General features: G+C 44.5%; 1 protein-coding gene and 1 pseudogene across 7 annotated transcripts in view; one reads left to right on the forward strand and one right to left on the reverse strand.

Annotated features, from left to right (window-relative positions):
* PALM2AKAP2 (PALM2 and AKAP2 fusion) overlaps positions 1-15,816 on the forward strand; it is a 411,865-nt gene that overhangs the window by 123,581 nt on the left and 272,468 nt on the right. The window lies entirely within an intron of this gene.
* LOC114493086 lies at positions 1,768-3,278 on the reverse strand (annotated as a pseudogene).

Here is a 15,816-nt window from a genome sequence, read left to right on the forward strand (position 1 = left end):
CTTGAGACCTCAGGCCTTCTGGAGCAGTAAATTTTCCAGTAGCCCAGTCTGATTAAGTACAGCAGGCTGGTGAGGTGGGGTGGGGGATGTGGTGGGCAGGCCAAGAAAGCAAGATCATGGGGCAGACTCTGAGGGACAGGCATGCTTCCATTGCCAGCTCAGCAGGCAAGCCCAACGGGAGAAAGGAGCTCCCCAAAAGCAAGCTCAGACAAGAGAAAGGGGAAGGGAAGCTCCAGAATGGGGTGAAGGGAGGCTGAGGGTCCAGCCATGCGGCAGGATGAGATAGCAGTCTGCCTAGGAGGAAGTCCACAGTCAAGATCTAAAACTGAACATCAAGAAACAGTAATGCAAACACACTGCTTAGAAATGTGGAGACTACCATGATTTCTTCAAGATTCCAGATAATGGAGCTACCATGGGGTTGCAAAGTAGAAATGGATGAAAGGGGGGGGGGGTAGCACATATGGATTGCCAACACAGGGAACATTTAATAAAAGTAAAATCTTTTTGCTCTACTTTAAAAAAGAAAAAAAAAAACAAGCTCAAGTCAGCAGCCACTGGAGGCCTGTCAGCGGGGTGCAGGACCTCAGCCATAGGCCTGGTAGCTCCGGCTACCTTGGAGATGATTTTAACTCATCTCCTGACATGCCGATGATTCGCCAAGCAGGGATTAGAGACCTGGAGAGTTTCGCAAAGCTCTGCAACCGGACACATCCCTTGTAGCTATCTCATCGCCTCAACTTGGCTCGGGTGCTGAGGTGTGTCTGTGAGCTGCATGGGAAGGGTACAGGAAGTATAAAAGCAACCTAGTGCCAACATGAGGGAGCTAGGACCACAGATCCAATGCCCCATCCCTCACCCTGCTCCTCCCTCCCACGGCAGACATGGTGGGAAGAGGAAGTGGAGACAGTGGCTTGGAATTTTCAGTGTCTGCATTTGATGGATATGTGCTCCTTGGAAGTTAAGGAAGTAAATGAGGTTAAGGGGTCTCTAAAACGAAGGCAGTGACCATAAATATACTCTTTGGTGCTTAGAAGCCCCTTGGATGTGTCCCAGCCCAGGCCCTTGGAATCCAAAGAAAATCAAAGACAGTCACATGACAGCTTTGCTGGCGGCCACCCCTGAAGCCCCACCTTTCCCCAGGCAGCTCCAGAGAAAGACAACTCCCAGCCTCGCTCTGACAGCTGAATTGGATGGCTGAGTTGTGGGTATTGCTGTTGCCAAAACCACTTGGATTGTTTCCCCGGGGGGCTGAAGGATGGAGCCAAGTTTCCTGCTTTAGCCTGAGTTAAGCAGAAATCTTCACCTGCCTGGGTGGTGTTATGTCTGTGTCACCACATCACTGGACAAAATGCATCACCACCTCCCGCAGTTTCTGTCTTGAAACGGACCATGGAATCAAGGAAATGAGATAGCGTGGCATCACTGCAGGTCAGAAATAGTGCCATCTACATATCTGGGTTATATTTTAAAATTCAGTTTACACACAAGTGGAGTTCAGTTAATTAACTCCAAGCCATAAGATCAGTTTGGATTTGAATGGCTCTGCATTTCAAGAGCTTCTTCCTTGAAAATGATGTTTATATACCCAACAGCAGCCTACCATTCTAATGCTGAAATCATAGAACTCGGTTGCTTTCCCCTCACTTCTGAACAATTATTATATTTATGTGGTAGCAATGAAATCAAGCAGTTATCATTTAAATTTTTCTGTAGTTGAGGTTAATTTGTCAATTTCCTGCCAGTCTTTTATTTTACTTTTTCTTGTTTTTGGCAGAATTTTAAGGTTTTATTAACACAAATACAATGTGCACACAATCTGTCTACTCGTTTTCTTTGCTGCGCAGCCCGGCATTGGGATTGGTGACTCAGATGTCCGGTTGGGTTACTCTTCCCACGATGGCTTTGCGGTTCTTTGAGGAGGCGTGAGCCATCTCAGCACAGTGAGATTCATTGCACATCAGCGGCACTTCAAGCTCCTTGACATTGTGGACCAGGAAGTAGGCCAGCCATTACCTGGCCTCTAAACGAGCCCCATCCAAAGTCACACACCATCTTTTCTTAACTACCTGTTAACATGACTCTATTGTTCCTGATGCCACGGACTCCCCCTTCTGTGCCAACCACTAGGCAACGTGTGCTTTGTTTTCTTGTTGCTCCCATAACCAATGTTGGGCATCAGGATCTGGCCCTTGAATCTTCTGTGCATCCTATTGTCAATACCTCTGGGTTTCCACCAGTTCTGCTTAATTTTGACATATTGGTCTAACTAATGCCAGGTGAACTTCTTGGCCCTCTTTTTGGCAATCTTGGGTTTTTGTGGGGTCTGAGGGCAGCCATGGTGCCAAGTAAGAGATGGCTGCCACCTCCATAGACAGGGCTGAGGAAGAGAGTATTTTATTTTATTTTTATTGATTGATTTTAAGGGGGAGGGAGAGAGAGAGAGAAAGATCCCTATGTTGTTTCACTTATTTATGCATTCATTGGTGGCTCCTTGTATGTGTCCTGATGGGAGCTAGAACCTGCAATGAACCCGCTAATGTTGGTGTATCAGGATGACACTCTAACCAACTGAGCCACCTGGCCAGGGCAATTTCCTGTCTGTCTTTCATTACTTCTGGTCCACATTTTCCTAGGTAGCTGACAAATCCGAATGGTAATGTTAGTAAAGTAGAGAGGACTGGCGAAGTTTACTTCTGTAGATTTTACCCAAAACATACTTGGCTAATTTCGGGGTGGTGGGGAGAAGGTAGATTTTTTTCTTTAGATTTTCCAAGACAAAGGATTTTTAATTTCCTTAAATATTTTTTCCTTCTACACAAAATGTGAGATGTACAAGAAAGTGAAAAGAATGAAATAATCTAGAAGTGCTCAGCATGGAACCTGACACTCCATGAATATATTAACATTTTAAAAGAAAAAATGCCTGTAATCTCAAGGTCAAACAAATCTGGGGGTGGGGTCTCTTTGCATAGATTTTATCGTAATTATATTTACTCCATATACATTTTACTTTGAGATTTTTCATTCAGCCTTTTCATGAACATTTCCTTTTGCTGTTACAAAGTCTTCTGAAATATAATTTTCGTTGGTTATATAATCGTTCGTTAGGAGCACATTCAGCTGTGAGTACCAGGCAACCCGAAAAGGGTAGCTTATGGAGTTTTTTAGTTTCATGGAAGAAGAAATTGAGACAATTGTGGAGGCCCTTGGGATAAGGGGACCGCTCACTGAGGACAAAAGGAGCTCTTGATGTCTTGCCTCTCTTAGAAACACTGCTACACTCAAGCCACAGAACCAGAAGTTACACCTCCTGCAGACTGAGTCACGTGATCGCCCTCCTCAAAAAAGTCTGGGGAGGTGAACTGATTGCTTTGCAGCCTCTGTAATTGGAGGAATGGGGGTTTCTTAGAATGAAGTGACCACAATTAGAATCACCATGTCAAGGGTAGTCGTTTGTTTGTTTTCAGAATTGTAGTTTGATTGCCTACCTGGAAAGTGGCAGGATTTAACAGCCTGTGCTCCATTTACGACCATTTACGACCATCTAATCTGGCACTGGAGACATGCATGTACAACCAGCCGTGAAAGTAGCATCAAAACCCAGAGTGGTGGATATCAATTTCAGGGAGGCAACTGCGAACACAAGATGAGGACAAATTCCTCGGCATTTAGAGCTGGTCCAATTTGGAACTAACTGCTTCATGGAATGGTGAGCAACCTACCCCAAGATGCAGAGACTAAACAGATCCTTGGTACTTAGGCGGAAGAGGTAATTTATGCATCTGATGAAGTGCACCGAGGTGACCTCTAACATCTATACATCTCCACGATTTTAAAATTATGGTTCATTTGCTGACACGCTTCCCCAGGCACCTAGGGTATTAGCTGTGTGGTAGAGTCCTGCTCCAATGTTACTGCAAATCAGTATGTAATTACCTGAAAGGTAGCTGGGCAGAGTAATGGCCTGAGACGGCAGGACTCACAACCTGGGCTCCTGGCTCCAGTGCCATGGGAGAGCTCTGCCTTGGGTTTTAGGCCAGCCGTGACCAGGCCTCTAAACCAGACCCATCCAAAGTTATACACAGTTTTTTCTTAACTATGTTAATATGATTTTATCATTTTTCCTGATACCACAGTCTTCCCCTTTTGTGCCAACAAAATGTACATACATGTTCCTCACATGGAGAATGATGTGGACTCAGTCTTTGACATTGCCCAATTATAAAATAAGGCCCTGGCTGGTGTGGCTCAGGGGATTGAGTGCTGGCCCTTGAACCAAAGGGTCACTGGTTTGATTCCCAGTCAGGGCACATGCCTGGGTTGTGGGCCTGTGGTTAGAACATCTCCTATGTGGTAGATGCATTTATGGGTGCTGAGGTTGTCACAGTAAATACAGCACAGTCTCTGACTTCATGGAGCAGAGGGCACAATTTACAAGTAGGCAGGTGAATATGTGCTGTGTTGATTTGTAGTGCAGGGGCTAGGGAGTGGGTATACCATTATAGGATGGTCAGAGAAAGCCTTTCTAATAAGATGATGTTTGAGTTGTGACCAAAAACAACAACAACAACAACAACAACAACAAAAAGGAGTAAGCCATGCAGATGTCAGGGGGAAGCACACTCCTGGCAGAAGGCACAGCAAGGGCACTGGCCCTGAGTTGAGAGCATACTTGATGTGTTCAAAAGGCAGCAGGAAGGCTAATGTGGCCAGAATAGAGTGAGTGAAGGAGAGTGGCAGGAGATGTGATCAAAGAAGTAATGGCCCAGATTGATTATGAAGGCATCTACATACTGAGGTGCGGACTTTGCCTTTTATTTTAGTGAGATGAGAATCCGTTGGAGGGTTTAGAACACACTGCCCTTTTAAAAGGAATACACTAGCTGCTTTGATGAAACAACTTAAGAGGGGGCAAGGGTAGAAGCAGGGAGCCAGTTGGGAGGATATTATGGTAATTCAAGAAACAGATGAAACCTACTTGGACCAACATAGTAGCAGTGGAGGTGGTGAATGATGGATATATTTTTATGGTGCAGCTCAAGGGAGTTCTTGTTGAGCAGAAGTGGAACATGAGAGAAAGAAAAAAGTCAAAGATGCTTCATGGGTTTTGGCTTATACAACTAGTAGGGCGGAGTTTCACTTTAACAGAATGGAGATGACTGGGAAGATCTGTTATGGAGGGGTCCCTGGCTGGCGTAGCTCAGTGGATTGAGCACCGGCTGGGAACCAAAGTGTCCCAGGTTTGATTCCCAGCCAGGGTACATGCCTGGGTTGCAGGCCATAACCCCCAGCAACCGCACATTGATGTTTCTCTCTCTCTCTATCTCCCTCCTTTCCCTCTCTAAAAATAAAAAAAAAATCTGTTATGGAGGGGAAACAAAAGCTCAGTCTTTGAAATGTTACATTAGAGGTACCTACTTGATACCTGAGTGGAAGTTTCCAGTGGACAGTTCGATGTATGAGTCTGGAGTTCAACAGGGAGGTCTGAGCTGGTGACATAAAGATGGGACTCATCAGCATTCGCATGGTGTTTCATGCCAGGCGGTTGGGAGAGATCACCAAGAGGATGAAGGTAAATAGAGAAAAGGTCCTAGGATAGAGCTCTGGACTCTTGGGGGAGATAATGAGGAGTCAGCCAATGAAACAAAGAAAGGGTGAGAAACGAGTTCGGCAGAGAACTAGGAGAAGTGGCGACCTGGAATGTAAGAAAGTGGGGGTGGGTGATCATCTTTGGCAGGTGTTGCTGATATGGCAAGAAATTTGAGGCCTGAGGATCGACCTTTGGATTCAGCAGTGTGGAGGTTACTGGTACCCTGAACGGGAGCTGTATTGGTGGGAAGGTGGAAGTAAACATTGAATGAGTTGGATTTTCATGAGAATAAGACAAAAGGGATGAAAGATGGCAGGACTGTTGACTCTTGCAAGGAATTCTGTTCTAAAGGGAAAAGGAGAAAGGAAGGCATAGATGAAGGCTAATGTGGCCTCAAAGGAGGCTGCTTTTAGAGATACTAGAGTGTGTTTGAGTACGGTTGAGAATGATCCAGAGACTGGGAAGAGTTGATGAGGCAGGAGAAAGAGGAGACAATGGGGAGAATGGTATCTTGAGTTGGAGAGTGAGGATGTCACTGAGGGCACGAGTGGATTATCCTGACACGAGAGTGACAGTGGGGCCTCTGGGACCCATGAGTAGGCTGGAGCCTTGTGATGGCAGTGTGCAGGCGACCCCTTCTCCCTGTTTCTGTTTGCTCTGCAAAATGGGAAGCAAGATCCTCCGCTGGCAGTGAGGAAGGGGGAAGAAGTGCTGGGAGTTCAAGGACAGTTCAAGAGTAATTACAGTCAGATTTCTGGATCCCTTCAAGGTCCCCCTGGGATTTGAGGTCACGAACTGAAAGAAAAAAACAGACAACATGGTTATGTGTTTCTCTCCAGCATTTTCAATGGAATATGTGCAGGTACAAATAGGCAAAGTGTTGGATTTCATCTGATCTGGGTTTTTGGAAGAACATGATTGTAGTTATTGATTGTGGAATCTAAAATCTGGCCAGAGAGGGACATGGGGGCATGAGGTGGGTATTGGGCAGTGAACGGGTGGTATTATGTTTTTATAAACTGGATTTTTATGTAAATTAAATAATTTCCAATGCGTGTTGGAAAGTTCCCATGTTTTAAAAACCTGTAGTCAATTTTTACATATGAAGCATCCCAGATGATAGTAAAAATCATTTGCTGCCATGGCTGTTTGTATTGTAATTTTCTTAAAGCAAGTCATGGTATATCTGGAAGAAACTAGATGTAAGGCATTATGGATAAGTCCCAAATGCAACTGGTTGACTAGGAGGGATCTGAGTGAAAGCCACATGTGAATTAGGGGTAACTGACCCAGCTCCAAAGACTGAATCTGAATATGCAGCTGGTGCCCACTGGCCAAGGGAGCAACAGTCTTGGTTACAATAAAGTAACTGGCAATCAATGGAGTGTCTGGTCAGAGGGGCAGGGACTGCCAACAGGGGAGAGGGCAGCTGGCCAACTGGAGCCAGAATCTGTCTGACCTGGGAAAAGAAAACCGTTAAGAGTTGAGGATAGCGGGACAATGAGGGTGCCCATCTGAGAAAGGGAGCATCGTAGTAGGCAGTGTCCTAGACAGAACCCCAGAGGAGCGACGGCTTGGGTCTCCATCAAGTCTGGATGGGGGCCAGGGTTATTTATGGAAACGGATAGGCAGCCAAGGTAATCCAGACAAAAGGGAAGACCCTGGGTGAGCCTCTTAGTTTTGGACACTCTTCCCGCCAAGGCCCACGGCCCGCGCTGGCTCAGGCATTGGGTAGGACGTGAGCCTGAGGTTGGGACGCTGCCGGATCCAGCTGCAGAATGTGGGAAAGGCAGAGGGCAGGGGAAGCAAGGAGGGGCTGACGGGGAACATCTGCTCTCTCTCCCCAGTGCAGATGGAAGGCCTGAATACCAGCACACCATTTGCTTCACCCGTGACAAAATCCATGTTTATTTGCCCATGGCTTTACTGTCCATGTTTATCATAAATCAGGACACGGTGGAAGGCAACCATGGGTATTCCTCTTGGCCCTCGCCGACTTTCTTCTTGCCTGGGGCATGACCATATGGCCTGTTAATTTCATGAAGTGGGGAGGCGCTACCGGGCCCGAGTGCTGATTGTAATGCAGCGGCATCAAGGTCTTATCACAAGATCTTCCCCTGTCTGAGTTTCCCCATCCTCGGTAAGGAAGTGGCCATTGCGTTCCTTCAGTAGCAGGAGAGAGGAGATATGGAAGTGCTTGGGCAGACGCAGTACAAGACACAGCTGGAAGGCCGCAGTGGCCGGTTGGGGTCCAGAGGCCTGGCCTTGCCGAACGAAGTGAGGTCAGCGCAGACTCAGCAGACCAGATCAAATCTTTGATGGTTGAGAGATTTTTAAAAAATGATTGCAGGTCTGCACAATTGAACAGGCCTGCCCATAGCGGCTGAAAATGTTTTCCAGAGCAGATCAGATAAAGCCGAGTTAGAAATTGGTCATTGCTGTAAATGCAGCGGTAGACCATCACTGACCCAGATTTCGCCAGAAATGTTCCCACAGGAAGTGAAAGAAAAACCACCGTGTGTCTGCTGAGGTTTGATTTGTCGAGAGCTAAGAGGTCTTGGCAGCATTAAAAGATTGCCTAGGAGGTCAAAGGGGGAAAACTTGGACAAATGTAATAACATAATCAATGAAATATAATTATAAAAGAAAAAGAAAACAAATTATTTAAAAAAAAAAAAAAAAAAGATTGCCTATCTCTCAGCTTGCCCTAATGAATTGGGGGTGAGGTGTGTAACTCACATCTATAGAATAAATAAATGGTCAGATTTCAGTCCCAGTTGCCAGCAATCCATAACAGCGTCTGATTGCATTGTTCTTCTCTTAGTAAATGCTCAGCTCATTGCTGAAGCTGCTGCTTTTTAATGCCTCATGCTGTGAGGTCAGCAGTTTTCCCGTTTTCTGCCTCCGTTTAAGGAGGTAGGGATAAAAAAAATGGTATGAAGAGTAGGCTTGTTATGGGCCCTGACCTGGGAGCCTCAGAGAGCTGGTCCTGATGCAGAGACATGGATGTCTGTTCTGTGTGCACTGTAGGGCATGAGGGCAATCAGAATGCCCCCCAGGGGCTGTGGGAGCGAATCCAGGGCATCCCGGATTTTCCAAGAGGCCCACAAACTCCCGGGAAGAACCTGGAGGCAAACCCTTGTCACCTGTCCTATGTCAGGCCTACAGAGCAGTGTATCCCAACAGGTAATACTCAGCCATGATCAGCACAAGATGGTTTGTCATGGTCCCCAGGATCCTCTTCACTGGTTTTCCACCTGCTCTTGTGCCAACCTTATCATTCTCACTTTCTGAACTGGGCCTTGCTGTTGATTTTGACCCCACATTTGACTCATGGGATTGGGTAAAAACTACAACCAGACTAACTCACTCCCTGGCTCTCATCCCTGAGATGTAGTAGGAATTTGCATTGTCCTTGGTGGTGACATCTGAAAGCTCCCAGTTCCCCAATAGGACCTACTTGTACCATCAACTAATGTCTGTGTGGTTCCATCGCGCTGCTGTTATACTTTCCCACATGTATGTATGAGTGCAGATGCATACATGTACTTAAATGCACATTTGGGGTGGGTGAGGATGAAAGAACTTTCCAAGAAGAAGATAGTGATGCTTGATGTTGAATGCTGCGGACAGGCAGTAACACAATTTCTGGAAATGACACAATTGAATGTTCCAACTGGAAGGCCGCTGGTGGAATGAGAAAAGCTTGGTTAGATAGAGTGGTGGGGTGAGGAGTTGAGCTGAGACGAAGTGGGGTATTTAATGAAGGCTTTTTCTCCCCAAGTAGTGTGGTTGTAATAAAGAAGAAGAAAAAGGAGAAGGAGAAGAAGAAATGAGACTAACTAGAAAAGGCATAGGATTTATCTGGATTTTTTTTTAAAGAAGTGAAAGAGCTAGTTGAAAATAGAAAAAGAGGTGAACGCTACAGACGAGTGGAAGGATAATTGATGGCATGGTGTTGATGAGATGCCTGGAGGTGCTGTAATGCAAGACACTGGTATTAGTTTTTTTTTAATATATTTTTATTTTATTTTATTTTATTTTATTTTATTTTATTTTATTTTATTTTATTTATTGTTGTTCAATTACAGTTGTCTGCAGTTTCTCTCCACTCCTCCCCCTGACCCTAGCCAAACCCACCTCCCTCCCTTGCTTCCACCCTCCCCCTTGATTTTGTCCATGTGCCCTTTATAGTAGTTCCTGAAAACCCTTCTCCCCACTGTCCCCTCCCCTCTCCTCTCTGGCTACTATTAGATTGTTCTTAATTTCAACATCTCTGGTTATATTTTGTTTGCTTTTTTCTTTTGCTGATTAGGTTCCAGTTATTAGCTTTTTACGTACAAACAGAAAATATTATCTTGAGCTCTTACTTATGATGAACATGGGCTTGTGCTGGGAGGAAGTATCTTCTCTTGAAGCTAGAGAGTTGATAAACAACACATACAAAGATTCCCGGACAGCACTGAGAGACCACCTAACGTCGAACACCGTAGATTCATAATGGTGTTCACCGGCACGGTGGTATGATTTTTCTCCAGCAGGGTATGGCACCCTACATGGGTGTTTAGTTTTCAGAAATCAGCACAGTGGTTAACCTTGACATGGGACTTTGCCAGGTGGGTGTAGCAAAAGCATGAGGAGGCAGGGTCGTTGAGAATACAGGAAGACAGTAGTTAGTAGTGATAGTTCACATGGTCTTACCTGAAAAGAGGTGAAGGGGAAGACAGGATCGCCATGATGGGTGGGGAGAAAAATGAAGGAAGCTGGAGGTGAGAGGGCTTGAAAAGACTCAAGAGCAGGTATGGTGAGGACAAGCCAGTGGGAGTTGGAAGGGTGAGTGGGAGTGGCTGGAATCTGGGCCTTTGGACTTGAACATTTCAAGTCCAAAGTAATGGTGGTTGAGGAGAGGGGAGATCAAGGTCATCTAAGATTATCAAGGAACTGTGGGAATAACGGTGGGATGAGTCACGCACGCAAACCCTGAGGTCACCCAGGATGATGGTGGGATGTGATATGGATTGTGTGAGCCCAGGCATGAAGTCATCAGTGGGTGTGAGGAAGTGACCAGATCAGTTGGGGATGGAGATGAGGGCGGATAGAACAAGGGAGCAAGCATGACTTTTTCCAGGAACACAGAGGAGTCACGGCCTGGAAGCGACATTGAGGAGTAAAAAAACTGCCAAGCCTACTTCCTGGTCCTGATACAGTTTGGTTTGAAAGCCCATATTTAAAAAACTATTCTGTACTGTTCACTGGGTCTGAAGCTGATTTGACAGCTGCCAGTTTGCCTGCAGGTGGTACAAGCACTTGAAAAAGAAAAGCAAAAGCAAAAGAAAGCAAGCTATGGGAAGTAGTTTTTTCCATTCTCAGCTTTTTTAAAAAGAGGTTTATGTACCTCCATTGAATTTCCAAATCAGAGAGTTTGCATTTTAAGGAGTAAATCTCAGGCACACAAAAAATGAGAGGAATAAAATGACATGTGCCACAAAACACATTTGATCAGTCAAGCTAATTTTATAACTCTAAGTTTAAAATGTAGACATCAGTGGACACGTAAAATGTGAGCACATTCCAGCTGACACTTTTGGTCGATGCTTGGGCACAGTTGCTGGCCTTTTGGTCTGATCTGGGGCCAGCTTTGAACTAGAAATGTCCCATGCGTATGCATGATGTCCTGCTGTCTCTAACGCATGCTTGGCACCCAAGCCTGCCTGTTATGTGGAGAATTACAGGATTAGAGAACTGTAAGTGGCTGTAAATCACACACACACACGCACACACAACAGTAAATTTAATCTAAGAATCCCCCTCCAAACCTCTAGAACTAAAGAGTTCATAGTTCTGTTCCTCAGATGTTGTTTTAATCTGGAAAACAAAATCAAACAACAAACACTGGGGTGAAAGTAGATGATAGAAGATGATATGCGTATGATACCATGTAAATTTACAGTGGAAATTTGCCCCTGTGATGAGTGGTAATGTGTGTACGGGTCAAAGAGTGGAATCCAGAAAGCAAATAATTGATCACCTCAGAGCCCATGGGGACGCTCAGAATTCCTGAAAATCATAGTGGTGACCATTGAAAGTTTCATTCCGTTCTGTGACTTGACTTACAGTAGGGAAGGTAGCACAGCTGTAAAGCAGCTGTATTTCATTTAAGCTTGGAAACAGGGCCCTTTTGTCCGATCCAAACGTTCTTGGCCCCCCTCCCTCGATTTCACGGACTTAGGTCGTTAGTGGAAAAGTAGTTGTTGAAATGCACGTTCACTCTTGCTGAGCCTGCCAGTCACCAGGACTCCTGGGCACCTTCGGGTATGGACTTTAAGACAGGGGATCTTGTTTGTGATGTGTAGCAAGGTAAAGAAGTCATTCAGTGGATTTCCCATGTGTTCATATGTAGCTTCATTCACAGAAATGCATTGACTCCCCAGCTGCAGTAAATTCTGTCTTCCCAGCTACTGGAGAACATCAAAGAATGCAGTGCCGCCTAGTGGAGCCAATTTCTTAGCATGCGTTCCACCCAACATATTTAAAAAAAAATTTTTTTTTTTTGGAAAGAGGCAAGATACTAACAAATACCCTAGCGAATGTATTCATTAAATGTGGATGGAAGTAAAATAGGAAGGTATAAATAATCATTTCAGAAATTTTAATTTACTACACAGTATTTTAATGGTGCAAATAATGACTCTGAGCCCCAGTATCTATCTTACAACTGCGTGAGCTATGGGGATTAACAACATGGACACTGAGGTTGTGGTTATTTGTGAGTAAGGCGAGAGGGGTTGACACTGAGATAAGGCACACAGAGAGGCTTCTGGAAGTGGTGGGCCAGTTCTGTTTATTTTTAACTGGGAACTCATTTAACCAAACATTGATTTTTATGGTGTTTTCTGTATCTGTATTTAATTAAAAGGTCAGCAAATATGGAAACTTTTGACCAATCACACCACCTCCTAAATTTATAGCCCTGTTCAGAGAAACCCCAAGAATGCTAAGGCATGTATGGTTTTGACACTTTATGTCATCTTACTTTTTTTTAACTTCTTTTTTAAAAGATTTTATTTATTTATTTTGAGACTGAGGGGAGGGGAGGGAGAAAGGGAGAGAAACATCAATGTGTGGTTGCCTCTTGCACGCCCCCCACTGGGGACCTGGCTTACAACCCAGGCATGTGCCCAAACCAGGAATGGGAGTCGAACCAGCATCCCTTTGGTTAGCAGGCCAGCACTCAATTCACTGAGCCACACCAGCCGGGCTATCATCTCACTTTCAAAAAATAAGGCTTAGGTACTGGTAAACACCTGCGGCGACAGGCCTGATAGCATCGTTCAAACTTAGTTCAGTTGTTTACTTCAATAGACATATTATGCTTTTTAATAGGCTGTATACTTTTGTCCTATTGTGTATTTGAATATGAGCTTTTTATGTTCCCTATGACACATATTTTCTCCTTCCAACTACTACAGAAAGTCTAAATTCAGTAACGCACTTGGCACATCCAAGTGTCATAGAAATGATCATTTAGTTCACAAATTCATTTTAGTGACCCATCAGAGAGAGAATGTAAGAATTACTTAGGAGGGCGTCTGTCTGTTAGAAAGATTTTTTGCAGAGTCCCAAATTCAGAATAATTGCATTTTGTTTTAGACATGAGTGGGACAGCTGCATTAGCGATACTGAAATGTTTGACTGCTTCCCTCTAATGGTAACTCCTGCAGGGCATTTTTACAGGAGAAATTATTTAAGAGTACTGTAAATAAATGGTAAATTGACATTGGACTGTAATATTAAATCCAACATAGTTTAATTCCAAGTTATTCAGTTGGAATTAAATTTTTTCAAGACCTAATGCCTTTAAAATTTTACCTGAAAGGAAATCTCAAAAAGGCTTTCGCATTTGTATAATCCAGATGAGAAATGAGAAAAAAGCAATGAAGTTGAAAGACTCCAATTGATTCCAGAAGCACTTGCCAAGTTTCCATAAAGTCTCGTTAGCTGTTGGTGGGGGAAGGAGGCTTTGGAAGAGCAAGGACGTTTTTCTAGGTTCTCAGGTTAGGAAATGCGATTTCGAGTTGGTTAATCTGAACTTGCACCTCCATTCATGTCTTCCAGCCTCCTCAGATGAACAGGATGCTCTGGTAATACTCATTTCAGGGGTAGTGCCCACGCCCGTCATGGAACTCTGCCAACCTCCCTGTGGTTTGGACACACACACAGACGGATTATATGTATTTGTGTGTGTGTGTGTGTGTGTTGTGTATGTTTAGCTGGGGGAAGTGTGCTTTTTTCATTTTCCATAGCACTGTATGTGTTGAGATCAGCCACTCTGAGTTGGGGTAAACTGTCCTTATTGGTTTGACATTATGCAACCGCCAATCACCAGGATAAAATAAGCCTTTTAAAATAAAAATATTAAAATTTAAGTTAGAGCATATGTCCACAGAAACATGGATTAGAAAGTTTTTTATTATTGCATTGTTTGCAATAATAATAAAATAATTGAACAATTCAATAGGATAAAAGGATATGTTCTGTGGTCTACATAGTAAAGTAGATCTAGATGGACTAACATGAATATATCTATCTATATATATATACACACATACTTTTTGTAAGTACATAAATAAATGGCTTTGGATTTTATAGAGGGTAGAGAGAAGGAAGTTTGGTCTTTTCTGTATTATCAGAATTTTTAAATATCAAACCTGTGTTCATATATACTTGTGTAATTAAAGAATTTAATCCAATTTAAACCTCTTTGGAATCTACATTTTAAAAGTTATTTCACACCGCCTGGGGATAAACAAACTGACGTGATGAAAGTTTCAAAGGGAACCTGAAGTTTCACTCTCATCAGACCTTTTAATCTAAAGACTTTTCCAAAGGACAGAGAGGGAAAAATCTCCTCGTACAGGTCTGTCTGAGACGCTCCAGAGGTGGGACATTGTCACCGCAGGCCAGTGCATTGGTGGATTGTGATAGTTTAGGGCTCGGTCTCAACCCCTCTTCTGTCCACTGTTAGCTCAAAGCCCCTGGGTAAGGGCAGTGAAATCACTAAGAGCTAACCAATCTCAAAATTTCCTGGGACCTTAAAGACATAGGCTATCTTACTCCTATATTGTTTATTCAAGGTACCACTAGCTCCATACAGTTGATTGAAAGGACTCAGCAAAGATGCTGGCCATACTAGCTGCTTCTTTAGTTTTTGAATTTTGGCTTTGGAGCAGATCTTAGGCTCGAGACATGGGAAGCACAGGCCACTGCAAGTCTTCTTCAGTTGTTGTCTTTGGGGAATTCGTGGAGTGACTAGAGAAAGTAGATCTGGTCTTTTCCTCTGAACAGCAGTTTGCACAGCATATACCAGTGGCTTCGTAGGCCTGGTTTTCATTACTGTAATATCCTATCAGGGGACAGCCGTGGAAGCTGCCTGGACAGTCCCATTAGTGTAGCAGGCTGGAATTCATTGACTTGTTTGCTGCCTGACGCTTATCCCGGCTGAGCTCCCAGCTACCCCCAGGAACTCTCAGATACAATGCAGCATCCTGATTTCAGGCTAAGAAGTCAGTCTATTGCACTCTTCTCAATTTCAAATTATTCTTAAAGTGCTCCCCTGTCACTGCACCAGGCACGGACAACACTCCCAATTCCTGTCACTGCCAGTGGAGGCGGCCACCTGGTGAGGTGCTAGGTGGGACTGGGCACAACCCAAAGCGGGGGCCTCCTGACATCTTGGTCTGTAGAGTAGGTGCTGAACTATATTCCTGGAAGAGCTAAATGAATGGACATTCACAGAATCAGGGAAGATGAATGGGCCTCCCCCTCACTGTAGAGCCTTTGTAACTGAGCTCCTGGGATCCATCCGCGTCCTTGAGGAATCTCTCCAAGATGGCCGTGCATCCACCCATTCACGCATTCATTCAACAAATATGACGTACCTCCTCCGCGCTGGATGCTGGGCTAGGTGGTGGGGATGTGGTGGTGAAAAGGCAGGGCCCTTGACATTGAGAGCTTCGTAACCTACCAGAAAAGATAATCTGGAATGGCTGTAGGGTGTTGTATAACCTCAGCGAACTGGTCATGATGCTTCCCCTGTGTTCACCGACTAGGAAAGGACTCTTGGCACCTGCCCAAGACCTCCAGCCCTGCTTTATCTTCATTCATCTCCTCCCCGGCCATTACTCCACCTTGCGGGGTGGGGCCCATTCTGTTGCGTACCTTTG

Source organism: Phyllostomus discolor, chromosome 3, assembly GCF_004126475.2.
Source record: "Phyllostomus discolor isolate MPI-MPIP mPhyDis1 chromosome 3, mPhyDis1.pri.v3, whole genome shotgun sequence".
Taxonomy (NCBI): Eukaryota; Metazoa; Chordata; class Mammalia; order Chiroptera; family Phyllostomidae; genus Phyllostomus; species Phyllostomus discolor.